The sequence below is a fragment of the Bos mutus genome, chromosome 8, assembly GCF_027580195.1.
Source record: "Bos mutus isolate GX-2022 chromosome 8, NWIPB_WYAK_1.1, whole genome shotgun sequence".
Taxonomy (NCBI): Eukaryota; Metazoa; Chordata; class Mammalia; order Artiodactyla; family Bovidae; genus Bos; species Bos mutus.
The window spans coordinates 23,390,620-23,418,464 of NC_091624.1; positions in this window are offsets into that span (position 1 = coordinate 23,390,620).

The following is a 27,845-nucleotide window of genomic DNA, read 5'->3' on the forward strand; positions in this document are numbered from 1 at the left end:
GGCTGGTGCCCAAGAGAAGCCCAGCCGAATGTGGGGCTAGGTTCCCAGGTAGCACTCCTGTAGAGCACTCTTGCACTTGGGTGAGAGCTGGAGCATCCTGATCTTGTGCACAGGGACCTTGTGCACATTCGCTCACTGAGGACTACATTGATGGTGTCTCATTCTAGATGGTTGCTAAAGAGAAAACATCCTTCTTCCCATGATCTGCCCTCTGGACACCAGACGGGGCTAGAGGGAAGCTGGTCACTTCTCTTGGCATCACCTGAGGCAGTTTCAGGCTGGTGGGGCCAGAATTGAGGCTTGTGTACATGACCTGGGCTGTCAGTCAGGACTATCCACGTGTGCCCTGAGCTTCCTTACTCCATGTCTGCAGCGTTCCCAACGTGAATGGGGAGGGAGAGAGACCCTGGATTTGGACATCAAAACACTACTTCCTCTGTATTTTACCCCCAAGGCAGCCACCAAGATCTGCCTAAGTTCAAGGGAAATAGGGTGGTTCAAGGGAAATAGGGTGGTTCAAGGGAACATAGACTCCATCTGTTTTTTTACATTGTGGCAAAATACACACAACATCAACTTTATCATCATCAACAGTTTTGTGTACGGTTTAGTGGCATTAAGTACATTCACATTATTGTGCAGCCATCACCACTATTCATGTCTAGAACTCTTTTTATCTTCCCAAACGGAAACTTCACACCCATTAAACACTAACTCCTCCAGCCTTGGGCTCATCTCTTGGTAGGAGCAGTGGGTTCTGGAAGCACCACTGTGGCAGTTTTTGAGAAATACAATCTACCTCAAATAATCCAGATTTCAAGGTGCGGTCAGGAACCATAAATAACATAGGCATTTCCCCCCTGTGAGTCCTGCCCTACTCAGTGAAGAGTTACAGTCCATGGCTTTCTCTCTCTTGGTACCCACTACTCTCATGCAGCTTCCTGGTATTTCAGATGCTCAGTCTTTTCATCTTTAGAAAGAGAAGGTAATGTATATGCTCCCTTCCAGTTATAAAATTTTATGGTTCTCTATCTCCATCCCATCTTAAACTGCAAAACATTCTTGAAGTATGTTTTGTGCTTTAATATTTTAAATCCTGGTCTTTCTCTCATTAAGGGCCCTTTTCAGAAGTTGTTTTTATTACAACGCTTGGAGCAGAGATTCACCGGGCAGGGAAGAGCAGGGTTCTGAGAGCTGCGGTGTGTACTTGCTTTGTTTGGCCTTGCAATGTCAACTCCACTAACTGGGTTAATAAGGGCAAGGTGCAAGCCACCAAGAACCTCGCCATTGGAAGTTCTACTGTGACCCTAGCCATCTCCTTTAGAGCCAGAGCTTCACAGAAGAGACAGAGAGAAAGGAAAGAAGGTTCCCAAGACTGAAGAGGCCACAGTATCCACCTTATTCACTGACTTAATGTCCATCACTCTCCTTTTAGGGGCAGCTGATTGGGAAATGCACACTTCCCTTTGCTTCTAGGTCTGACTATCACTTCATGTGCCAAAATTCATATGAAAATATCATCTTTCAGAGAGAAATATGAAGCTTCCTTTAAAACAAATCAGTCATGCTTTCAAACCTTTAGAATCTAAAAAATACCATTAAGTGTGAACAGATGAAATATGAAATATATTTACCATTTCTGAAATAAATATGTTTCCATGCTGACAGCAACCCAGATCTAGCTCTCCACACAAACATCAGAAATAGAAATGGAAAGGTTCTGAAGCAGCTTTGGAAATGTTATCATGTAAAAAATTGTGAGTCGACTTTTCTGTGAAATTGATTTTCTTTGAAAGGGAAAATATGACTTTCCTTAAAAGTTTATTATTTTTTTATACTCAGTCAGAGCCCCCATGACCCAGCATCCTGTCCTGCATTTATTTTTTTAAAGAGAGACTTCAGCCCATCTGGGATTTAAAGCAGAGTAGCTGAACTGAGCTGGGAGAAAACAGATTTATTATGGGCTTCATTATTTCTGCTTATGGGAACCCTCCCTCTACTGTAACTTCAGAGTAAGGGAGATGGATGAAGAGCCTTGTGCAAAAGATACACACTTTCCAGGGGAGAGGGGGATGGTATTTGGAATGCCTCATTCTAGAACCAGAGCCTCTTAATGAACCCCCTTCTCACCTGCTTTGGATGCTGTGAGGTGAAGAAAGTCCTCCTGTAGCTGTTGAATTTCTGGAACACTCTGCAGGGAAACTTTGCTGCAAGAAACTGGACCAGAGCTTATACAGTCACTGCATCCAAATTATAAACCAAATAAAAGATTACATCAAGCCACTTGCCAGTCAGTGCACACACAACCCTGGTTTAAGCCTGCTTTCTGTGAACCTGCCTGGGGTCAGTGTAGTAAGAGTGAGGCCCCATTCAAGTTCCCAGCACCCATGCTTTTGGGCTCAAATGGCTGGTAAAAGGTCGACAATCTAAAGTCTCCCTGGATCCTGGAACATAAACACTGCATAATAAGAATTTTTTTAAAAGATGGTTTCCATCATTTTCCCAGCTGTCGGAGTTAATGGGCTGCTTCTCTGAGAACCAGAGAGATTATCTATAAGAGGAGATACAGATGGCCAAGTGTGACCCCCAGGGGACACAGCGCTGGGCCTTTTGGCACAGCTGTTTCCTGATTCACTTTTCTTCTTCAGTAAACACTTCTGTGAGCTGCTGGTTTGGAAGAAGAGCTAGACTGTTGGAAACCCTTTGATGTGTGGGGAGAATGAAGCTGGACTTGGAATTCAGTGACTTCAAACACTAGGTTGAAGAACTTCTCCAATTCCAGCAGAGCTCGGGGATTGAAAAACTGAAAGCAGGACTTAGCCTGTGAACTGGGTCTGGGATTTTGTGTAGAAAGGCCCCAAACCCCATGCCTTTACTCTAGTCCACCTCATCTTCTGCCAGATAATGTTTGTCTAAAAGAATAAGTGGTTTATCTGGGGCGGTTCTAATGGAAACATTTCCATTTGGGGTTTCCATAATTATAGGCCAGGCTCTCTGTTATAATATTCCCATGAAGGGATTGAAGTCTAAACATGAAAAAGAGATCTTGGAAGTGCCTGGGAACCAGGACTTGTGACAAGAGTGAAGTGGAAGTGTCTTTGCTCAAGCTCGCTGTGTTGGAAGCTTGTTCTGGGAAGCAGAAAATGGTCCTGATATGAAAGCCACTCCTGGGGGGAGGAGCCAAGATGGCGGAGGAGTAGGACAGGAGAACACTTTCTCCCCCACAAATTCATCAAAAGAGCATTTAAAAGCTGAGCAAATTCCACAAAACAACTTCTGAATGCCGGCAGAGGCCATCAGGCACCCAGAAAAGCAACCCAAGTCTTCGAAAGGAGAGAAACTTTTCATCTTTAACGTAGATGTTTTATCAATGGTGCTGTATAGAAGGAGAAGTTTTGAAACTACTGTAAAAATAAGACCAATAACTGGAAGTAGGAGGCTTAAGTCCAAACCCTGACTCCAGGGAACTCCTGACTCCAAGGAACATTAATTGACAGGAGCTCATCAAACGCCTCCATACAGACACTGAAACCAAGCACCACACGAGGGCCAACAAGTTCCAGGGCAAGACAAACCAAGCAAATTCTCCAGCAACAAAGGAACACAGCCCTGAGCTTCAAGATACAGTCTGCCCAAAGTCACCCCAAAACCATAGATGTCTCATAACTCATTACTGGACACTTCATTGCACTCCAGAGAGGAGAAATATAGCTCCACCCACCAGAACACCGACACAAGCTTCCCTAACCAGGAAACCTTGACAAGCCACCTGTACAAACCCACACACAGCAAGGAAACGCCGCAATAAAGAGAACTCCACAAACTGTCAGAATACAGAAAGGACACCCCAAACTCAGCAATTTAAACAAGGTGAAGAGACAGAGGAATACCCAGCAGATAAAGGAATAGGATAAATGCCCAACAAACCAAACAAAAGAGGAAGAGATAGGGAATCTACCTGATAAAGAATTCCGAATAATGATAGTGAAATTGATCCAAAACCTTGAAATCAAAATGGAATCACAGATAAATAGCCTGGAGACAAGGATTGAGAAGATGCAAGAAAGGTTTAACAAGGACCTAGAAGAAATAAAAAAGAGTCAATATATAATGAATAATGCAATAAATGAAATTAAAAACACTCTGGAGGCAACAAATAGTAGAATAACAGAGGCAGAAGATAGGATTAGTGAATTAGAAGATAGAATGGCAGAAATAAATGAATCAGAGAGGATAAAAGAAAAACGAATTAAAAGAAATGAGGACAATCTCAGAGACCTCCAGGACAATATTAAACGCTACAACATTTGAATCATAGGGGGCCCAGAAGAAGAAGACAAAAAGAAAGACCATGAGAAAATACTTGAGGAGATAATAGTTGAAAACTTCCCTAAAATGGGGAAGGAAATAATCACTCAAGTCCAAGAAACCCAGAGAGTCCCAAACAGGATAAACCCAAGGTGAAACACCCCAAGGCACATATTAATCAAATTAACAAAGATCAAACACAAAGAACAAATATTAAAAGCAGCAAGGGAAAAACAACAAATAACACACAAGGGAATTCCCATTAGGATAACAGCTGATCTTTCAATAGAAACTCTTTAAGCCAGGAGGGAATGGCAAGACATACTTAAAATGATGAAAGAAAATAACCTACAGCCCAGATTATTGTACCCAGCAAGGATCTCATTCGAGTATGAAGGAGAAATCAAAAGCTTTTCAGACAAGCCAAAGCTGAGAGAATTCTGCACCACCAAACCAGCTCTCCAACAAATACTAAAGGATATTCTCTGGACAGGAAACACAAAAATGGTGTATAAATTCGAACCCAAAACGATAAAGTAAATGGCAACGGGATCATACTTATCAGTAATTACCTTAAACGTAAATGGGTTGAATGCCCCAATCAAAAGACAAAGACTGGCTGAATGGCTACAAAAACAAGACCCCCTACATATGTTGTCTACAAGAGACCCACCTCAAAACAGGGGACACATACAGACTGAAAGTGAAGGGCTGGAAAAAGATTTTCCATGCAAATAGGGACCAAAAGAAAGCAGGAGTAGCAATACTCATATCAGATAAAATAGACTTTAAAACAAAGGCTGTGAAAAGAGACAAAGAAGGTCACTACATAATGATCAAAGGATCAATCCAAGAAGAAGATATAACAATTATAAATATATATGCACCCAACATGGGAGCACCACAGTATGTAAGACAAATGCTAACAAGTATGAAAGGAGAAATTAACAATAACACAATAATAGTGGGAGACTTTAATACCCCACTCACACCTATGGATAGATCAACTAAACAGAAAATTAACAAGGAAACACAAACTTTAAACGATACAATAGACCAGTTAGACCTAATTGATATCTATAGGACATTTCATCCCAAAACAATGAATTTCACCTTTTTCTCAGGTGCACATGGAACCTTCTCCAGGATAGATCACATCCTGGGCCATAAATCTAGCCTTGGTAAATTCAAAAAAATAGAAATCATTCCAAGCATCTTCTCTGACCACAATGCAGTAAGATTAGATCTCAATTACAGGAGAAAAACTATTAAAAATTCCAACATATGGAGGCTGAACAACACGCTGCTGAATAACCAACAAATCACAGAAGAAATCAAGAAAGAAATCAAAATTTGCATAGAAATGAATGAAAATGAAAACACAACAACCCAAAACCTGTGGGACACTGTAAAAGCAGTCCTAAGGGGAAAGTTCATAGCAATACAGGCACACCTCAAGAAACAAGAAAAAGTCAAATAAATAACCTAACTCTACACCTAAAGCAACTAGAAAAGGAAGAAATGAAGAACCCCAGGGTTAGTAGAAGGAAAGAAATCTTAAAAATTAGAGCAGAAATAAATGCAAAAGAAACAAAAGACACCATAGCAAAAGTCAACAAAGCCAAAAGCTGGTTCTTTGAAAGGATAAATAAAATTGACAAACCATTAGCCAGACTCATCAAGAAACAAAGGAGAAAAATCAAATCAATAAAATTAGAAATGAAAATGGAGAGATCACAACAGACAACACAGAAATACAAAGGATCATAAGAGACTACTATCAACAATTATATGCCAATAAAATGGACAACGTGGAAGAAATGGACAAATTCTTAGAAAAGTACAACTTTCCAAAACTGGACCAGGAAGAAATAGAAAATCTTAACAGACCCATCACAAGCACGGAAATTGAAACTGTAATCAAAAATCTTCCAGCAAACAAAAGCCCAGGTCCAGATGGCTTCACAGCTGAATTCTACCAAAAATTTAGAGAAGAGCTAACACCTATCCTGCTCAAACTCTTCCAGAAAATTGCAGAGGAAGGTAAACTTCCAAACTCATTCTATGAGGCCACCATCACCCTAATACCAAAACCTGACAAAGATCCCACAAAAAAAGAAAACTACAGGCCAATATCACTGATGAACATAGATGCCAAAATCCTTAACAAAATTCTAGCAATCAGAATCCAACAACACATTAGAAAGATCATACACCATGACCAAGTGGGCTTTATCCCAGGGATGCAAGGATTCTTCAATATCTGCAAATCAATCAATGTAATACACCACATTAACAAATTGAAAAATAAAAACCATATGATTATCTCAATAGATGCAGAGAAAGCCTTTGACAAAATTCAACATCCATTTCTGATAAAAACTCTCCAGAAAGCAGGAATAGAAGGAACATACCTCAACATAATAAAAGCTATATATGACAAACCCACAGCAAACATTACCCTCAATGGTGAAAAATTGAAAGCATTCCCTCTAAAGTCAGGAACAAGACAAGGGTGCCCACTTTCACCATTACTATTCAACATAGTTTTGGAAGTTTTGGCCACAGCAATCAGAGCAGAAAAAGAAATAAAAGGAATCCAAATTGGAAAAGAAGAAGTAAAACTCTCACTATTTGCAGATGACATGATCCTCTACATAGAAAACCCTAAAGACTCCACCAGAAAATTACTAGAACTAATCAATGACTATAGTAAAGTTGCAGGATATAAAATCAACACACAGAAATCCCTTGCATTCCTATACACTAATAATGAGAAAACAGAGAGAAATTAAGGAAACAATTCAATTCACCATTGCAACGGAAAGAATAAAATACTTAGGAATATATCTACCTAAAGAAACTAAAGACCTATACATAGAAAACTATAAAACACTTGTGAAAGAAATCAAAGAGGACACTAATAGATAGAGAAATATACCATGTTCATGGATTGGAAGAATCAATATAGTGAAAATGAGTATACTACCCAAAGCAATTTATAGATTCAATGCAATCCCTATCAAGCTACCAACAGTATTCTTCACAGAGCTGGAACAAATAATTTCACAATTTGTATAGAAATACAAAAAACCTCGAATAGCCAAAGCGATCTTGAGAAAGAAGAATGGAACTGGAGGAATCAACCTACCTGACTTCAGGCTCTACTACAAAGCCACAGTTATCAAGACAGTATGGTACTGGCACAAAGACAGAAATATAGATCAATGGAACAAAATAGAAAGCCCAGAGATAAATCCACGCACATATGGACACCTTATCTTTGACAAAGGAGGCAAGAATATACAATGGATTAAAGACAATCTCTTTAACAAGTGGTGCTGGGAAATCTGGTCAACCACTTGTAAAAGAATGAAACTAGAACACTTTCTAACACCATACACAAAAATACACTCAAAATGAATTAAAGATCTAAACATAAGACCAGAAACTATAAAACTCCTAGAGGAGAACATAGGCAAAACACTCTCTGACATACATCACAGCAGGATCCTCTATGACCCACCTCCCAGAATATTGGAAATCAAAGCAAAAATAAACAAATGGGACCTAATTAACCTTAAAAGCTTCTGCACATCAAAGGAAACTATTAGCAAGGTGAAAAGGCAGCCTTCAGAATGGGAGAAAATAATAGCAAATGAAGTAACTGACAAACAACTAATCTCAAAAATATACAAGCAACTCCTACAGCTCAACTCCAGAAAAATAAATGACCCAATCAAAAAATGGGCCAAAGAACTAAATAGACATTTCTCCAAAGAAGACATACAGATGGCTAACAAACACATGAAAAGATGCTCAACATCACTCATTATCAGAGAAATGCAAATTAAAACCACTATGAGGTACCATTTCACACCAGTCAGAATGGCTGCGATCCAAAAGTCTACAAATAATAAATGCTGGAGAGGGTGTGGAGAAAAGGGAACCCTCTTACACTGTTGGTGGGAATGCAAACTAGTACGGCCACTATGGAGAACAGTGTGGAGATTCCTTAAAAAACTGGAAATAGAACTGCCTTATGATCCAGCAATCCCACTGCTGGGCATACACACTGAGGAAACCAGAAGGGAAAGAGACACGTGTACCCCAATGTTCATCGCAGCACTGTTTATAATAGCCAGGACATGGAAGCAACCTAGATGTCCATCAGCAGATGAATGGATAAGAAACCTGTGGTACATATACACAATGGAGTATTACTCAGCCATTAAAAAGAATACATTCGAATCAGTTCTAATGAGGTGGATGAAACTGGAGCCTATTATACAGAGTGAAGTAAGCCAGAAGGAAAAACACCAATACAGTATACTAACGCATATATATGGAATTTAGAAAGATGCTAACAATAACCCTGTATACGAGACAGCAAAAGAGACACTGATGTATAGAACAGTCTTATGGACTCTGTGGGAGAGGGAGAGGGTGGGAAGATTTGGGAGAGTGACATTGAAACATGTATAATATCATGTATGAAACAAGTTGCCAGTCCAGGTTCAATGCACGATACTGGATGCTTGGGGCTAGTGCACTGGGACGACCCAGAGGGATGTTATGGGGAGGGAGGAGGGAGGAGGGTTCAGGATGGGGAACACATGTATACCTGTGGCGGATTCATTTTGATATTTGGCAAAACTAATACAATTTGTAAAGTTAAAAAAAAAAAAAAGCCACTCCTGGCGAGGTTAGAATCGAGGCTGGGAGAGGGTCTCATCTGCAAGTATGATTTGGGTGTTATCATGATGCATTCACCTTAAGCTGGCGTCAGGGTAGAAACAGGCATGCCTGTGGTTCAAGGCTGGATGGCCAGGAACTGAATTAGTTACCCCTGTGTCTGAGTGCTAGGTTGGCACCTGTAAATTGGGGGAAGTGATACTTCCCTGGTTTTGCACCTATACAAAAAGGTCCATAGGCAAGTACTGTGCAAGGGGGCCCCCAGTCAACGGTGGTTCCCTTTCTGCAGTTTCCACCTCCTGTATCTGACTCTGAGTGTCAGATACAACTTAGTATAAACACACAGAACACAGAGCAGAAATTTCCTGCTCTTTTGCCTTCTTGCTGTAACATAGTCTCAGAAGTATTTTTCTTTTTGTGAATCTGCTACAAAAGATCAATGAACCAATTCTCCTATCCAGGGAATCCAGCACCTGTGCCAGCCTAGAGGAATGGAGATTTGTTCTGCTTTCTGGAGTCAGGGCCCAGAGACCTCTGGTGGCAAGCAGACTAGAGCCTTAGCTGTGGCAGGTTGGTAGAAAGTGAAGCCAGTGGGTATCAACATCAGCAGGCTGCAATGCAGAGCATTCACAAGCCTGAGGAACTTTCAGGTCAGATGTTCTCAGATTACATGTTGTGATTCCAACACTTTCCCTTCACTGATGCAGAAAGTGAGGTTTAAAGACTTGATTTGCTCACATGTAAGAAAGAGCCATGAATCGTTCCCAAATCCTCACCCCTCTAACCCCAGCCTGTTTCTCTCCATCTTTCTCTCTCTCTCTGTCCCTCACCTCCACCATCCACCTATTGCACATTCCAAGTTTGGGATTCTGGGTGGAAGACCATGAAGGCAGCCACCCCCCCACCCCCACCTTGTCCTTTGCCCTGGGAAATGGGACTGGAAATCAGCAAAGCTCTCCCCTCACAGAAATAACGAGAGCTTTTTTAGCAGAGCGTGTGGAAGAAGAGAGTTCTGTCCTGCTAATTCCTTGTCCACAGCATGGCCTGTGGTTTCAGCTCACCATCCCCACCATGACTATGTGGAAGGCCAGCTCAGGTGCAGAAGGCAGTGCCAACCCTGGCATCTCAGCAGCCCTGACCCCTACCTTGTGCCTAGTTTGTAATTAACCCTGTCACCTACCTGGATTCGCCAATGGGCATGGGGAGGAGTAGGGCACTGTTAGTCGCTCAGTCATGTCTGACTCTTTGCAACCCCATGGAGTGTAGCCCACCAGGCTCCTCTGTCCATGGAATTCTCAAGGCAAGAATCATGGAGTGGGTAGCCATTCCTTTCTCCAGGGGATCTTCCCGACCCAGGGATGGAACCTAGGTCTCATCATGTCTCCTGCACTGGCAGGAGGGTTCTTTACCACTAGTGCCACCTGGGAGAATGATTTTACCACCTGAGCCACCAGGTAAGCCCCTTTCACTTTTTTCTTTTCACCTGCCTGCATTGGCCAATGGGCGGGGGGTGGGGTGGGGTGGGGGTGGAGTAGGACTCTATCTGGGGCAGCCCTGAGGTCTGTAGAAATAATAAACCAGATTCATATGGGAAAGTAGTTGCCCATACAAACTTAATGCTGATTCAAACATTAATTCTGCCAAAGTAAGTCTAACGAATAAACAAATGGGAAAACTCAGTGCCACTGCCCTCTAAACTCAAAGCTTCCTGTCTTTGACAAGTTGTAAAACACCAAAAGAGGTCTAATTCAACAATTTACAGTCATTTTCAGAACAGATAAGATTCCGTTTTAATGATGCTTACAGGACATGAGAGTTTTGGGAAAACTTTATATCTGAAATAGTTATAACTTCCCAGGAAGTTACAAAAACAATAGAGTGATGCCGCATGCATTCTTTGCCCAGGTTCCCCTGAAGGTTATGTAGTATGAAACTATAGTTCCATACCAAAACCAGGAAACTGGTACCATGTACAAGGGGCTTCCCTGGTAACACAACTGGTAAAGAATCCGCCTGTAATGCGGAAGACTTGAATTAGTTTCCTAGGTTGGGAAGTTTCCCTGAGGGAGGGATAGGCTACCCACTCCAGTATTCTTGGGCTTCCCTGGTGGCTCAGATGGTAGAGAATCCACCTGCAATGAGGAAGACTTGGGTTTGATCCCTGGGTTGGGAAGATCCCTTCGAGGAGGGCATGGCACTCCAGTATACTTGCCTGGACAATTCCCATGGATAGAGGAGCCTGGCTGGCTACAGTCCACAGGGTCACAAAGAGTAGGACATGACTGAGTGACTAAGCACAGCACAGCAGAACACAGATAGATTTATATATTATTTATTTAAAGTCATGTGCTTCTTTACCATATGTATCCTCCCCAGTGAAGTGTCTGTTCATGCCTTTTGCTCATATTTTATTGTATTATTTGCTTTTGTTTTTAATGTTGAATTTCAAGAGTTCTCTAAATTTTCTATGTAGAAGTCTCTTGTCAGATGTGTGCTTTGAGGTTCTCTCTCCCAATCTGTAGGTTGTCTTTTTATCCTCTTCACCTGGGTTTTCTTAGACCAAGTCCTTATTGTTGAGAAAGTCAGATTTACTGAGCTTTTCCTCTGATGGGTTGTGCTTTTGGTGTCATGTCCATTCACCACCCCTCAGCCTTGAAGATTTTTCCTATTTTTTTTCTAAAAGTTTTATAGCTTTATGTTTAAACCTATTACCCACTTTGAGTTATGGAGTATATAATGTGTGAGGTTTAGATTAAAGTTTTTGTTGTATTTTTCCAATATTCTATAAACATTGTATTGTTTGTGTGTACTCAGTCACATCCAACTCTTCGTGACCCTGTAGACTGTAGCCCGCTAGGACTGTAGTCCTCTGTCCATGGGATTTTCCAGGCAAGAATACTGGAGTGGATTGCTGTTTCCTACTCCAGGGGATCTTCCCAGGGGATCTTCAGTCCAGGGACTGAATCCACGTCTCTTGCGTCTCCCGCATTGGCAGGTGGATTCTTTACCACTAGCACCATATGGGAAGCTGCTTTTTTGCCTATGAGTGTCCAATTACTCCAGCACCATTTGTTGAAAAGACTGAAATATGGGACATTTAAAAAATAATCTTGTCATTTTACACATGAATATAGATGTGAAATTGCATTTCTTTGAGGTAGTTTTTGACAGTGAAAATCCCCTTTGAGAAAGCTTTGGCCCCCAAAATTCAGATACAAGTTTTTATGTCTATGTTTCCTGGGGCCTTGGTTTGGTTGTTGAGCAGATTTCCTGTTGTGGCATCTGGTGATGCCAAAATTAAAGCTATCTCTGTATTCAACGCCATCAACACTCAACCAGCTAGTTCAACCAACACAGGACCCAGAACCTCTTTTTAAAATGTACAGAGTGGGTGAACAGAGGGCATGTCTGTATTTAGAGCACTAGGACCTTGAATCCAGAGGGAAAAAAATGTAAACACATTGAATGAATGATTAAAGTTATTCAACTTGATCTGTACAGATCATTTTCTAGTACATGAACTAAGTTTATGAGGCAACAATTTTCACTGCATTCTTTATAAGGAGATTGAACAAAATTTTTCCTCTCAGCATCAAAATAAGAATGCTTATCTCTTCCCCTTTGGAAGTACTGGTATCTGGGTATTCATTTTATGTTTGATCTAGATTGAAAGTAACGAGAATGGGAGTTTTTGTTTCCCTGGTCTCTCGGGATCTCCAGGGGTCTTACCTGTGGGAGTGAGGTTCTGTTTCCTTGTCAATCACAGCAGGGATACATAATGATCTGATTACTCCATCCAGTTATTTTGTTTTCATATTTGTGCCCTTTTAGGGGTGAAGTCTTGGGAGCTGGGATAGATGAGCTTCAAGGCTGAGTGCAGTTGGTTGCAAGGAGACAATTTCTGTGGATGCTTGGTCTGCGCCTGTATCCAGCCTCTCACTGCCATCTGATCTCCACCTTAGGTCAGAGTGGAGCATGCAGGCAGGGAAGGCTCGAAGCTCCATGCCTGGTGTGGAGTGTAGGCTGGGGTATAAGACATCAGAGAGGATCCTCTGGAGGACACTGATATTGGCTGTTTTTCAGCAGATCACTTAGTGAACATTCAGAGCATGCCTGCACTCTGCAATTTCATTGTAAGAACACTGACTAGGAGGATATTAAAAGAATAGAGTGAAGCCTCACCTCATTCTATCAACCTGCCCAGTGCTCTCTATAGCCATCACTGAGTGATCTGAGTGCCTGCTCTTCGTCTGGGCTGTGAGGGACATAGGACACTGCTAGGGGGCTTTTTCCATTTGCGTGTGTGCATGCTAAGTCACTTCAGTTGTGTCTGACTCTTTACAGCCCTATGCACTGTAGCCTGCCTGGCTCCTCTGTCTGTGGAATTCTCCAGGCAATAATACTGGAGTGGGTTACCATGCCCTCCTCCAGGGGAACTTCCCAAACCTGCGTCTATTGTGTCTCCTGCATTGGCAGGTGGGTTCTTTACCGCTAGTGCCACTTGGGAAGCCCTTTTCCATCTTATCTCCCTCCATTACTTTAAAACCTAAAAGAGTGCTAAGTACCCAGAAGACCATCAATGAATGATTTTTTTTAATTTAGAAGAAACTATCAAAACAAGTGGTATAAATAATAGTGTAATACTTTAGAGAAGGGAGAAATGTTTCTGGTGTGGTATGGGCAGGAAAGCTTTCCCATATTAGGGACACTTATATGGGACCCTGAAGGGAATGTGTAAATTAAATGGTGAGTCCTTCTTTCCTTGTGACCTTGCAAGTCTTCAGAAATCTCTCCATAATGTTGGCCCTGGACTGCCACTCTATGGGAGCCAGCACTCAAGGGTTAAACAGCAGAGAGCCTTATTATATAAAATGAGTTCCAGATTTAGGACAAAATCTGAACTAATACATCCCATGCTGTATTCCCTGGGAAACTGAAGAGAAAAAAAGGTGAATTCCATTTGGTAGTGCTGGGGAAAGTTCCCTCAGAGAGAGATCAGCAAATGGGGGGCAAGGGGTAGCTGGGTAAGAAAGTCATTATCATGACATTTCAAGTTTACAGTTCCAAATCTAGAGCAGATGGAGATTGTTAGGTTGCATTTCTGAGCCAGATTATAAATGGCACTAATCAGCTTGAGGTAGCCTTGGCATTTCCTAAAGACTCCATGGCAGCCTGATTGGTGGACATTCAACATTCCATTGCAAAGAGCTGCGTCAGACCCTGCTATTCAGAGCAATTAAAATTACAAGACAAGCTTGGAAGAGTAGATTAAAATGATCTGTCTGCTGTTTATGAGAAATACACTTCAAGTTCAATAATTATAGATAGGTTGAAAGTAAAAGAATGGAAAAAGACATGCCAAAAGAATATCAATTTAAAAAGAGGCATGAGTGACTGTATTAATAGCCAACAACATGGATTCCAGAGCAAAGAAAATAAAGACAAAGGGGAACATTACATAAAGATAAAAGGAAGACATAATTTTAAATAGGTATGCAAAAAACAACAAAGCTTCAAAATACATGTAGCAAAAACTGATAGAACTAAAGGAGAAATAGATAAAGCCAAAATTATGATTGGGAACGTCAGTGTCCACTTCTTATCAACTAATAGAACTACTGGAGAGAAAATCAGTAAGGAAATAGTTATGAAAAATAGGATCTACCAACAGGATCTAATTTGCATATATAGAATACTCCATCCAATGGCAGAAGAATACACATCTTTTCTCAAATTCTCATAAATATTCACAAAGATAGACTGTATCTTGGACCAAAAAACAATATTAAAACATTTAAAATAATTGAAATCATACAGAATGTATTATGTAGCCATAATGTAATCAAGCTAGAAATAAAAAACATAGACAAAAGGAAAAATCCCTAAACATATGGAAATGAAACAATATGTTTCTGAATAACCCATGGATTAAAGGGGTAGTCTCAAAGGAATTTCTTTTTAAAAAGTAGAACCAAATGATGAATGACATTTAAAAAAATATGAAAATATGTAGGGTATAATTAAAACTGTTTAGAGGAAACTTAACACTACATGCTTACATGAGAAAAGAGAAAGTCTCATATCTAAATGTAAGTTCATACCTCAAGACTGAAAAAGAAGAGCAAAATGACCTGAAAGCAAGTAGAAGAGAGGAAATAACAAAGTTCAGAGTAGAAACCAATGAAATTGAAAATAGGAAAACAATAGAGAAAACTAATAAAATTAAAGATAGATTCTTTAAAAAAATTAATAAAATTGAAACAAGTTTAGCAAGAGGTTGCACCAATATTAGGAATGAAATGGGACTACCACCAAAAATCCTATAATCATTAAAAAGGATTATAAGGATAACAAAGAAATACTATGAATAACTTTATACTTGTAAATTTGAATATTTAGAATATTGAAATAGTTAGAAGAAATGGACCAATTCCTTGAAAAACTAAAGTTGCCCAAAAGCAACCAAAATGAAACAAATAATCTGAATAGTTCTATCAGTTCAGTTCAGTCACTCAGTTGTGGCCTGCAGCACACCAGGCTTCCCTGTTCATCACCAACTCCCAGAGCTTGCTCAAACTCAAGTTCTATAATGATTTAATAAATTGAATTCACGATTGAAAGCTCTCCTGAAAAAGAAATCTCTAGGCCAATGTGTTTCACTGTCGAATTCTACTAAATACTTAGATGAATTCGTGAATTAACACAATTTCAATAAAAATGCTTCCAGAAAACAGAGGGAACACTTCCTAAATTCATTTGATTAGGTCAGTTACATACCAAAATCAGAGAATGTGGCTGCTGAGCTGGAGCTTCTGTAGGAACCCAGTCTGGGTCAGGCTACCACCATCAGGCCTCCGTCTCTAGTAACAGATGTGTTTTCAAATATACAATATGATGCTGTCTGTGCTGCTGGGCAACTTCCTGAGAAGCAGGCACAAGAGGGGTGGGAGTGGAGGGCAGCACTTTTCCAGCTCACATTTACAATTAGATTAGATACCAAAACCAGAGAATGATGGAGAATGGAAAAACTATAGAACAATATCTTTCATGAATTTTCTATAACAAAACATTAGCAAACTAAATCCAGCAGTGTATAAAAAATTATATACTATGAACAAGTGGGATTTATATGTGTGAAAGTTTGGTTCAATATTCTAAAATAAATATAACTAACCATACCAACTAGGCAAAGAAGAAAAATCATATGATAATATCAACTGAGACAAAAACATTATTTTGCAAATCCCACACCAATTTATGATAAAAACTCTTTCTCAGAAAGACTGGAATATAGAGGAACTAACTCAAATGGATACAGAATATTTATGCAAAAGCTACAGTTCACTCTATTCCTTATGATAGAAGACTGAATGCTGTCTCCCAAAACTGAGAGCAAGGCAAGAATGCTTACTCTCACTATGCTTATTCTTTATAGTACTGGGAATTATAGACCCTGTAAATGCAAGGACAAGAAAAGGCACGCCAATTCTAAAGGAAGAATAAAATTGTGATTTGCAGGTGACATGGTTATCTATATATCTCTATATATTGTATTTTGTAGATAAAAAATCTACAAAAATCTTCTAGAATTAATAAATGAGTTAAGTAACATTGCAAGAGTAACATGCAAGACTCAATTGCATTATATAATAACAATGAATATTCAGAAAACATAATCTAAAAATACCACTTTCAATCACTGAAAAGAAATGAAGTACTTAGGTATAAATCTGGGCTTCCCAGGTGGTGTTAGTGGTAAAGAATCCACTTGCCAATGCAGGTGACATAAGAGACTCAGGTTCTATCTCTGGGTCAGGAAGATCCCCTGAAGGAGGGCATGGCAATCCATTCCGGTATTCTTGCCTGGAGAATCCCATGGACAGAGGAGTCTGGTGGCTACAGTCCTTGGGTCACAAAGAGTCGGACACAACTGAGCGGCTTAACACACACAGGTATAAATCTAATAAAATATATAGAGAATGTATATACTAAAAAATATAAAGTGCTGGTGAAAGAAACCAAGAAGATTTAATTAAATGATAAGTCATTGTTTTAATGATTTGAAAGACTCAACATATTGATAGTAAATTTGCCAATTATCCTTAAGTTGATCATAGATTTAATGCAATTCTTATTGAAATCTCAGTGAGGTTTCTTATAGATCTGAACAGCTCTATCAACTAACTTGACCTAATGTCCATCTACAAAACACTATGTTCAAAAGCAGAAGAATACACAATCTTTTCAAATGTCTGTAGATAATTTGCCACATTCTGGGTCATAATAGTCTCAAATTTAAAATAAATCAAAGAACATTCTCTGTTATTAATAAAAAATTAATAACAGAAATACATCTTTAATTCCCAAATATGTGGAAACTAAGCAACACACTTTTATATAACCTGTGGATCAGGAATAAATCAAAGTGGAAATTAGAAAATATTTTGAGGTGAATTAAAATGAAACTAAGCTATCTTAAAATTTATAGTATGAGGTAAAACAGTGCTAAATCTCTATTAGATATAAGATCTCATCAAAGATCTAAGTTTCTACATTAAGAAAGTAGGAAAAGAAGGACAAATTAAGGTGAAGAAAGACGAGAGGAAGAACAGAAGTCAGTGATACAGAAAACAGAAACAATAGAGAAAAATCAAATTCAGCTGGTTTTTAGAGAATATCAGTAAAATTGATAATTTAATAGCCTGACAGATCAGGAAAAAAAGAGAAAGATAAAATCATGAACAACAGAAATTAAAGAGTCTATCACTAAGATCTTACAGACACTAAGAAAATTCTAGCAATATTATGAACAACTTTATGCCAATAAATTCAATGATTCAGATGAAACAGACAAATTCTTTGAAACAGACAAACTAATAAAATTCATCCAATAAGTAGCAGATAACTTTAATAATCATATGACTATTAAAGAAATAGAATCCATAGTTAAAAGTCTTTCTCACACACATAAAAAAATCCGCTTAAGCCAACATGGCTCCATTTGTGAATTCTTCTAAACATTTAAGGAAGAATGTCAGTTCCACACAGACTCTTCCGAAGAAAAGAGAAGGAACATTTCCTGACCCAGTCAATGAGTACAGCATTACCCTCATATCTAAACTAGACAAAGATATTACAAGATAACTACAAACCTTTCTCATAAACATGAAGATTAAAAAGTTAGCAAAGATAAGACAATGAGAAAGAATAACATTTTATGGAATACAGGTGGGTTAATATTTTTTTTTCCATGTAAATCAGTACATCATCAGAATTGAAAAGGATCCATATGGTCATCTCAATTGATGCCGAAAAAACATGTACTAAAACCACAAATCCATTTATCTTACTTTTAAAATGCGGAACATTGCATTATGCTTAATGGTAAAAGTTGGGATTCTTTCTTCCTAAGATCAGTATCCAGGCAAAGGTATTTTCTGTCACCGTTTTTATTTATCATTGTACTAAAGATTCTAGCCAGTAAGGTAAGGGAAAAACAAAAAGTACTAAAATCATATAGACTGAAAAGGAAGAAAGAGCTGTGTCTATAAGCACCTGATATGATTGTCTATACAGAAGATTCCAAGGGATATAAAAAACACTAGTGAGTTTAGCAACCTAGAGAGTTTAGCACAATTGCAGGATAAAAGATCATCATAAGAAGTTAACCATATTTCTGTATAGTTGTTGTGTTGTTTAGTCACTAAGTCATGTCTGACTCTTTGAGACTCTATGGACTACAGCATGTGAGGCTCCTCTGTCTTACACCATCTCTCAGAGTTTGCTCAAATTGATGTTCATTGAGTCAGTGATGCTATCTCACCATTTCATTCTCTGCCTTCAGTTTTTCCCAGCAGCAGGGTCTTTTCCATGAGTCAACTCTTGGCATCAGGTGATCAAAGTATTAGAGCTTCAGCTTCAGCATTAGTCCTTGCAATAAGTATTCAGGGTTGATTTCCTTTAAGATTGACTGGTTTGATCTCCTTGCAGTCCAAGGGACTCTCAAGAGTCTTCTCAAGCGCCAGAATTTGAAAGCATCAGTTCTTCAGCACTCAGTCTTTTTATGATCCAACTCTCACATCCATGCATGACTACTGGAAAAACCATAGCTTTGACTAGATGGACCTTTGTTGGCTTATAGACACAGCTCTATTTCTTCCTTTTCAGTCTGTATGATTTTAGTATTTTACCTTACTGGCTAGAATCTTTAGTACAATGATAAATAAAAATGGTGACAGAAAATACCTTTGCCTGGATACTGATTTTAGGGAGAAAGAATCTTTGCTTTTTAATATGCTATCTAGGTTTGTCAGAGTTTTCCTTTCAAGGAGCATCTTTTAATTTCATGGCTGCAATCACCATCTGCAGTGATTTTAGAGCCCAAGAAAAGAAAATCTGTCACAGCTTCCACTTTTTACCCTTCTATTTGCCTACATTAAATTTAAGAATTTGTTGTTTAGTCACTAAGTTAAATCTGCCTCTTTTGTGATCCCATGGACTGTAGCCTGCCAGGCTCCTTTGCCCACTGTATTTTCCAGGCAAGAATACTGGAGTGGGTTGCCATTTCCTTCTTCAGGGAATCATCCTGACCCAGGGATGGAATCTATGTCCCTTGCATTGTCAAGTAGATTCTTTATAACTGAACCACCTGGAAAACTCTAAATTTAAGAATATATACTAATAAAAAATACCATTAAGGAGCTTGAAAGGCCTACCGCAGATTTGGAGATATTTGCAACACCTGCAAATGATAAAGTCTCATATCCAGAAAATACAGATTTTCTCCAAACCAAGCATATGGTAGATAAGCCAACTAAGTAATGGTGCTCTGTGATGACCTAGGAGGGTAGGATGGAGGGAAGGAGGTCCAAGAAGGAGGATTGGTCAATTTTTCTATCTATCTATAGCTGATTCACTTCATTGCACAGCAGAAACCAAGACAACATTGTAAGGCAATCGCATTCCAATTTAAAAAAAAGATATTCTTTATCAAGTTGAGGAAGTTCTTCTCTGTTCCTAATATGCTGAGCATCTTATTCACAAACAGATGTTGAATTTTGCCAATTTTTCTCTGTATAATTTGATAGATCATATGACTTTTATTTTTTAGCCTTTGAAGGTGGTGGATTACATTTATTTATTTTCCAATGTGAAAGCAGTCTTGTGTAAGTCCTTCCTGGTTGTGGTATAAATTTTTTTCTATAAAATGTTGCATTTTATTTGCTAATATTTTTTTGATTTTTGTATCTATGTTCAAATAAAGATATAGGTAAAATATCAGCCTATATTTTTTCTTTCTTGCAATATGTTTGTCTGATGATGATATTAGAGTAATGCTGGCCAAATAGAAGGGATGAGGAAGTTTTCCTTCTGCTTCTGTTTTCTAGAAGAGATTGTAGAGAAATGGTATAACTTTTCCCCTTAAATCTCTGGTAGGATTCAATATTCAACCCATTTGGGGCTGGTGCTTTCTCTTTGAGAGGTTATTGACTATTGATTCATTCTCTTTAATAGATGCAAGTCCATTCAAATGATCTATTTCTCTTCCTGTGAGTTTTTGTTTTTCAAGAAATTGATCCATTTCATCCAAGTTATCAAATTTGTAGTTATATAGTTGTTCATTGTATCCCTTGATTAAGCTTTTAATGTACCTGGGATCTTTAGTGATGATCTCTCTTTAATTTTTGATAATGGTAACATATCTTTTCTCTTTTCTTCAGTTGGTTATCCTGGTGAGAGCTTTACCAATTTTATTGACATTTAAAAAAGAATCAGGTTTTTCTTCATTGATTTTTCTCTGTCTTTTTAAATGGTCAATTTCCTTGACTTCTACTCTAATATTTATATCTTCCTTTCTCCTTGCTTTTGACTTTAATTGTTCTTCTTCATCTAGTGTCTTAGTCCTAAGGTAGATGCTTAGGTTGTTGCTCTTTTATTTTCCTCTTTTTAATATATGCATTTAATATTATAATAGTCTTCTAAGTGCTGCTTTCATTGAGTCCCACACATTTTCATATGCTGTATTTCCATTTTTCTTTATTTAAAAACATTTTTAAACTTCTATTGAGACTTCTTTCTTCACTCATGTGTTACTGAGAAGTATATTACTTAATTTCCAAATACTGGAGATCTTCTAGCTTCCTTTCTGTTATTGATTTCTTATTTACTTCTACTGTGGCCCAAGAACTACTTTGTATCATTTATACTCTTTTTAATTAGTTTTAAATATGTCTTATGAATAATAATATATTTTATGTCAGTAAATATTGCATTTTCCAGAAATCAAATAATAGACATAACCCCTAACATATCAAATAATTGCCTTAATATAAATGATGTATCTAACACAACACCCCACATACAACAAACATAAAACACATTTTGTTCCAGTGATTTTTGCCAAGACTGGCCATATCCTGGGCCATAAAATAAAAGAATCAATGAATTAAAAAAAATTGAAATTATAGAGTGTCTTCTTTGACCACAATGGGATCAAATTAGATATCAATTACAGACAAAAGGAAAAGCTCTAAATACTTGTAAGTGCAGCAACACGTTTCTAAATAATCCATGGATCAAAGAGTAAATCTCAAAGGAAAGTTTTGAAAATATAGAACCAAATGATGAATGAAAATGAAAATATAGCATGTAAAACCTAGGTAGAGTGTGCCTTAACTACTGAGAGGAGAATTTACAGCCATAAATACTTACATTAGAAATGAGGAAAGATTTCAAAACAGTAATCTGTTTCTATTTCAAGAACCTGAGAAACAAAAAGGGAAAATAAGCAGGCAGAAGGAAGGAAACAATACAGTTATTCTGAAATTGAAAATAGGAAAACAAAGCAAAATCAATGAAACAAAAACTGGTTCCTTAAGAAATCAATAAAATTGATAAACCACTAGTAAGATTAACAAAATAAAAATAAGCCACAAATCATCAATGTCAGGAATGAAATATGGTATGTCAGTACAGATTCTGCAGTCATTAAAAGAATAATAAAGGAATAACATGAATAAGTTTACACTTCTAAGTTTAGTGACTTAAACGAATCAATTCCTCAAAAACCTCAGTTACCAAAACTCAACCAAGATGAAACAGATAATCTGAATAGTCTTATAACATTCAGTTCAGTTCAGTCGGTCAGTTGTGTCTGACTCTTTGCAACCCGTGGACTGCTGCATACCAGGCTTCCCTGTCCATCACCAACTCCTAGAGCCTACTCAAACTCATGTCCATTGAGTCGGTGATGCCATCCAACCATCTCAAACTCTGTTATTAAGAAATTGAATTGGTAATTAAAACTCTCCTGAAAATAAAATTACCCACGTAACTGGTTTTTTTGCAAGGGGTCTCAGATACCAGTGCTAGTTTTCCCCATACAAATTAAGGAAATGGGACTTTCAGTTTACCAGATTTAACATTGATGAGTGAATTTCATCCACAAACAGATTATGGATGTCTAAAAAGATATGAAAACCATGATTCATGTTTCCATTTATCGTTATGTAATTTCTCCTTCTTCACTTAGCTCTTTACACTAAGTAGAATGCACTATTTTAAATTTTATTCTTTTCATAATGATAATTTAGCAGGTTTTCTCATAACCTACGGTCCTTGTTTTCAGGACATGTTTACTTTCTTCAGAGGTCCTTGTGTCAAAGGGTCAGTTTTAGTCATATGCCTTTGCAATCCTCCTACTTGCCCAATGTCTGGGATACAGCAGACATTCCATACTTCCTGCTCACTTGGAATCCAATGCAAAAGTATTTAGTGTTGTCACCACACAGAAAAAAACAATGTCTCCAAGATTGGAGGTAGCTCAGCGGAGGAGAGAGAGAGTAAAAACATCCCAGTGAATCAAGAGACAGAAAGGAATGTGTCATGGCTTTTTATCCCCTTTTTATTGAGATATAGGTTTTCCTGGTGGCTCAGATAATCATCTACTTGCAATGTGGGAGACCTGGGTTCCATCCCTGGGAAGCCCTGGGAAGAGCCCCTGGAGAAGGGAACGGCTACCCACTCCAGTATTCTTGCCTGGAGAATTCTATCGACAGAGGAGCCTGGCAGGCTACAGTCCATGGGATCACAAAGAGCTGGACATGACTGAGTGACTTTCATTTATTGAGATATACTTGATTTACAGTGAACGACAGAGGATGAGATGGTTGGATGGCATCAGTAGCTCAATGGACATGAGTTTGAGCAAGCTCCAGGAGATGGTGAAGGACAGAGAAGCTTGGCATACTGCAGTCCCTGGGGTCACAAAGAGTCAGATACAACTGAGTGACTGAGCAACAGCAACAGTGTTGTATAAGCTTAGGCTGTACAGTGTAGTGATTCACAATTTTTAAAGGTTAATTTTTATAATTATTTTTATAAATTTATAGATATGATAAAACACTCACTATATTCCCTGTGCTATACAGTATATCCTTACAGTGTATTTATTTTATACATAATAGTTTATATCTCTTGATTCCCTAACCCTAACTTCCCCTCCTCCCTTCCCTCTCCCATGGTGACCACTAGTTTATATCTCTGAGTCTGTTTCTGCTTTGTATATTCACTTGTTTGTTTTCTTTTTTCAGATCCCGCATGTAAGTGATATCGTACACTATTTGCCTTTCTTTGCCTTCCTCTGGAGCTAGTGCAGTCTCATTGGGTAGGTGAAGTCAGGGCACAGGAGAACCCAGAGCTGGTGCCCACACACTGGTGAGTGTAGTCAGGTCCTGGGGCTAGAGCCAACTCATTGCCAGGCACTGCTGCACCCTGGAGTCTGGCCGCAGGGCCTGAGTGCCCTGCTGGTGGACGGGCCTGTTGCCTGACATGGCTGGTGGCAAGATACACGGTGTCCTGGAGCCTGTGCTGTCCTGCCAGTGTGCGAGGCTGGGATCCAGCCTGTCCCAGGTCAGGATCTAGCCTGTTGGTGGGTTGGCTGGGTCTATAGGCTGTGGTGATACAGATGTGTGTGCCTGTGCTTAGTCACTAAGTCATGTCCAGCGCTTTGCGACCCCATGGACTGTAGCCCGCCAGGCTCCTCTGTCCATGGGATTTCCCGGGCAAAAATACTGGAGTGAGTTGCCATGACCTTCTCCAGAGACTCAGGAATCAAATCAGGGTCTCCTGCACTGCAGGCAGATTCTTTACCAGCTGAGTTACCAGGGAAGCCTCCAGATGTCCTGCTGCTCATATCCATTCAGTGATGTGGGGGGCTGGTCCTGAGACTAGAACAGGCTCACCAATGGGTGGAAACAGGGATGCTGGGGCTGGTTTCTGCCCAAATGGTGTGTGGAGCTGGGTCCTGGCATCTCTGGTGGCCTGGACCATGTCTGGGGTGGGCTCAGGGGGGTCTTAAAGCAAATTGTCTGCAGGTAGGTGGAACTGTACACCCACTCAGATAGTTGCTTGGCTTGAGTGTTCTAATACTGGTGCTCACAGGCTGTTGGGCAGGAGTGGGGATGGGTCCTGAAGATAATCTAGAAGGAGGATTCCAAAATGATGCTTACCAGCACCATGGTAGAAGGGGCTCTGCAAAGTGGCTGCCATAGTGTCTTTGTTCCCCGGTTGAGTCACAGTTTCTTCCTGCCTCTCTGAGAGACTCTCCAAGATCAGCAAATAGGTCCAACCCAGGCTCCTTTAAAATTTTCCTTCTTCCCTGGGCCCCTGAACCTATGAGATTTTGTGTGCACCGTTTGAGAGTTGAGTCTCCATTTCCCCCCAGCCGTCTAGGATTCCTGAAAGTAAGCCCTGCTGGCCTGAAAGCCAAATCTTTGGGGGGCTTGTCTTCCCAGTGCAGGATGAATGGGCTGAGAGCCCAATGGGGATGCTCAGAATGCTCACTCCTTTGGGAGAGCCTTTGAAGTTATAATTGCTTTCCCATTCATGGGTTGCCCACTTGGAGGTATCAGTTCAGTTCAGTCGCTCAGTTGTGTCTGACTCTTTGCAACCCCATGGACTGCAGCTCACCAGGCCTCCCTGTCCATCACCATCTCCCACAGTTTACTCAAATTCATGTCCACTGAGTCGGTGATGCCATCCAACCTCCTCATCCTCTGTCGTCCCCTTCTCCTCCCACCTTCAATCATTCCCAGCATCAGGGTCTTTTCCAGTGAGTCAGCTCTTCACATCAGGTGCCCAAAGTATTGAAGTTTCAGCTTCAGCATCAGTCCTTCCAATGAATATTCAGGACTGATTTCCTTTAGGATGGACTGGTTGGATCTCCTTGCAGTCCAAGGGACTCTCAAGAGTCTTCTCCAACACCATAGTTCAAAAGCATCAATTCTTCGGTGCTCAGCTTTCTTTACAGTCCAACTCTCACATCCATACATGACTACTGGAAAAACTATAGCTTTGAGTAGATGGACCTTTGTTGGCAAAGTAAGTCTCTGCTTTTTAATATGCTGTCTAAGTTGGTCATAACTTTTCTTCCAAGGAGCAAGCATCTTTCATGGCTGCAGTCACTGTCTGCAGTGATTTTGGAGCCCCCCAAAATAAAGTCTATTACTATTTCTACTGCTTCCCCATCTATTTGTCATGAAATGATGGGACCAGATGCCATGATCATAGTTTTCTGAATGTTGAACTTGAAGCCAACTTTTTCACTCTCCTCTTTCACTTTCATCAAGAGGCTTTTTAGTTCCTCTTCACTTTCTGCCATAAGGGTGGTGTCATCTGCATATCTGAGGTTATTGATATTTCTCCCGGCAATCTTGCTTCCAGCTTGTGCTTCATCCAGTCCAGTGTTTCTCATGATGTATTCTGCATATAAGCTAAATAAGCAGGGTGACAATATACAGCCTTGACGTACTCCTTTTCCTATTTGGAGCCAGTCTGTTGTTCCATGTCCAGTCCTAACTGTTGCTTCCTGACCTGCATGCAGATTTCTCAAGAGGCAGGTCAGGTGGTCTGGTATTCCCTTCTCTTGAAGAATTTTCCACAGTTTGTTGTGATCCACACAGTCAAAGGCTTTGGCATAGTCAATATGCCAACTTGGGTGTATGGGACTTCACTATATCATGAGTCCACCCTTCCTGCTCATCTCATTGTGGTTCCTTCTCTGTATCTTTAGTTGTAGAAGATCTTTTCTTGTAGGTTCCAGTCTTTTTCATAAATGGTTCTTCCATAAAAGGTTGTAATTTTGGTGTGAGGTGGTAAGCTCAGGGTCTTTCTACTCCCCATCTTGTCTGATCTCTCATGTCACGGCTTTTAAAAATAAATTGTAGGTAATAATGGTTTCCCTAGTGGCTCAGATGATAAAGAATCTGCCTGCAATGTAGGAGACCCAGGTTTAATCCCTGGATCAGGAAGATTCCCTGGAGAAGGGAATGGCAACCCACTCCAGTATTCTTGCCTGGAGAATTCCATGGACAGAGGAGCATGGCAGTTTACAGTTCATGAAGTCACAAAGAGTCAGACAGGACTGAGTGACTAACACACACCCATTACACTGATTTGGTTCTTTTTTTTTTTTTTAATTTATTTTATTTATTTATTTATTTATTTATTTCTAATTTTATTTTATTTTTAAACTTTACATAATTGTATTAGTTTTGCCAAATATCAAAATGAATCCGCCATACAGGTATACATGTGTTCCCCATCCCGAACCCTCCTCCCTCCTCCCTCCCCATACCATCCCTCTGGGCCGTCCAGTGCACCAGCCCCAAGCATCCAGCATCGGGCATCGAACCTGGACTGGCAACTCGTTTCCTACATGATATTTTACATGTTTCAATGCCATTCTCCCAAATCTTCCCACCCTCTCCCTCTCCCACAGAGTCCATAAGACTGTTCTATACATCAGTGTCTCTTTTGCTGTCTCGTATACAGAGTTATTGTTACCATCTTTCTAAATTCCATATATATGCGTTAGTATACTGTATTTATGTTTTTCCTTCTGGCTTACTTCACTCTGTATAATAGGCTCCAGTTTCATCCACCTCATTAGAACTGATTCAAATGTATTCTTTTTAATGGCTGAGTAATACTCCATTGTGTATATGTACCACAGCTTTCTTATCCATTCATCTGCTGATGGGCATCTAGGTTGCTTCCATGTCCTGGCTATTACAAACAGTTAAAATCTTCCAGTTATGCATCTTAAAACTACAGAATAATATAGCCTATACAATTTAAATCTTCAACAAAGAGTTAAAAAGATTAAAACAAATTGCTGTCAGAAGACAGGAAGCAACATTATAAAAATATCCCTCTATTTTTTCTCATACATAGTATTTATTTTATTAGTCCTACTATTAAATAGTACTTGTTACCACTATTTACTAGTCCTATTGCTGTTTTGTTTAAACAATAACATTTATGTAGCAACAAAAAAATATAGAATAATATACTATTTCAAATAAAAACCTATATGTTATGTTAAAGTCACAGATGTGAATAACTATTTTTTATGTTATATCATATGGGGTGTTTGGGCCTGTATGGCTGTGTACTGGGATTGCTTTCTAAAAAGATACTCTATTCACAGTGTGAACTCTGAGCACTAGGGAGGGCTCTGTGCACAGAGCTGCCTGCCTCAGGGTGTCAGAGCTTAAGGGGAGTGAGGAGGGTTCTGAGCAGGGCAAGGGCAAATTGGACAGGCATAAAGGTGAGCCTGCATGTTTGTATGTACCACAAAGGGCTAAGGAGGGCATCTCACAGGCTTTTGGGAACAGGAAAAGGGACTGTGTATGACTGTGTATTTGCTCCCTTCCAAGGGGTGGCAGAATGAAGACCGGGGAACTTATTTCTATGGGAGTGTTTGTTATAAAAGCAGAACATGCCTCAGACCAGCTTATGTCACTAGGAAAGAATAAAATCTTCAGACATCAGATATTTAG